Source organism: Eimeria mitis, genomic scaffold, assembly GCF_000499745.2.
Source record: "Eimeria mitis Houghton genomic scaffold, Emh_scaff667, whole genome shotgun sequence".
NCBI lineage: Eukaryota > Apicomplexa > Conoidasida > Eucoccidiorida > Eimeriidae > Eimeria > Eimeria mitis.
Window position 1 is genome coordinate 1,156 of NW_013574805.1, and position 1,706 is coordinate 2,861.

Here is a 1,706-nt window from a genome sequence, read left to right on the forward strand (position 1 = left end):
CCTAAACCCTAAACCCTTGTAAACCCTTATAAACCCTTATAAACCCTTGTAAAGCCTTGTAAACCCCTGTAAACCCTAAACCCTATGCAGCAAATACAAAACTCCACTAAACCCTAGTAAACCCGAAACCCTACTAAACCCTAAACCCTAAACCCTAAACCCTAAAGCCTAAACCCTAAACCCTAGCAACAAACCTTCTTCGGGCGCTGACGTTGCGCTATAACCAAAATTTCGCCAACAGAAAAAATTAATTTGTCAGCTGCATGCAGAGAAGAAAAAAAAAGTTTGAGGGTTTAGGGTTTAGGGTTTAGGGTTTAGGGTTTAGGGTTTAGATAGAAACGAAAGATAAACAAAAGAAATAAAAACAAACAAAGAGAAGAACAACAAATAAACAAAAACCAATAAACAAATAAAAAAACAAAACACATATAAAACGACAAAACACACAAAAAATAAAACAAACAAAAACAATAATAATAAAACAATAAAACAAATAAAATAAATAAAATAAACAAAACAACAAAAACAACAAAACAAACAAAGCAACAAAAACAAAACAAAAAAATAAAAACATAAAAACATAAAAACAAAACAACAAAAACAACAAAGACAAAGCAAACAAAACAAGCAAAACAAAAGCAAAAAAATAAAAATGAAAAACAAAACAAAATAAAACAAAAAAAAATAAAATAAAATAAAAAAATAAAAAAATAAAAAAAAGAAAAAAATTACATTCTTTGGATCCCTCGCTGAGCCACCGAAATAACCGCCTACAGGTCGTTGATGCCTCCGTCTGTAGATAAACCCTAAACCCTAAACCCTAAACCCTAAACCCTAAACCCTAAACCCTAAACCCTAAACTCTAGAGAAACAAGAAGATACGAAGGGAGATAAAACAAACCACTAAAAAAAAGAGAAGAAAAAACAAAAAAACAAAAAAAAAGAAAATAAAGATAAAGACAAAATAAAAAGAAGATAAAGAGAAAAAAAAACAATAAAAAAAAAGAAAATAAAGAAAACAAAAACGAAATTAAAAAAGTAAATAAATAAAACAAAAAAGAGGAAAACAAAGAAAATAAAGAAAACAAAAACAAAATAAAAAAAAAAAAACAAAGAAAGGAGACAAAAGAGAGACAAGCAAAACCAACAACAAACCAAATCCCAGGGTTTAGGGTTTAGGGTTTAGGGTTTAGTTATCCTCTCTGCATCTAGGGTTTAGGGTTTAGGGTTTAGGGTTTAGGGTTTAGTTGTCTTCTCTGTGTGTCTATGACGAACGCGGCAGCTTGCTGGGGTCTGCAACATAGATAGACAAACCCTAAACCCTAAACCCTAAACCCTAAACCCCAAACCCTAAACCCTAAACCCCAAACCCTAAACCCTAAACCCTAAACCTCTGACCTAAGCACAAGGCCTTAAACCCTACACCCTGACCCCTAAACCCTACATAGCTAAACCCTAATTCGTAAACCCTAAAACCCTAAAACCCTAAAACCCTAAAACCCTAAACCCTAAAACCCTAAACCCTAAACCCTAAACCCTAAACCCTTACCGGGTGTACAGGGCTTGCTCTGACGAGCAGTTTGCTGCCTCCCCTTTCAAAGCTCGCAACTGCATGCATACACACATACATGCATGCATGCATGCATGCATGTGTATATATGCATGCATATATATATATATATATATATATATATATATATATATAT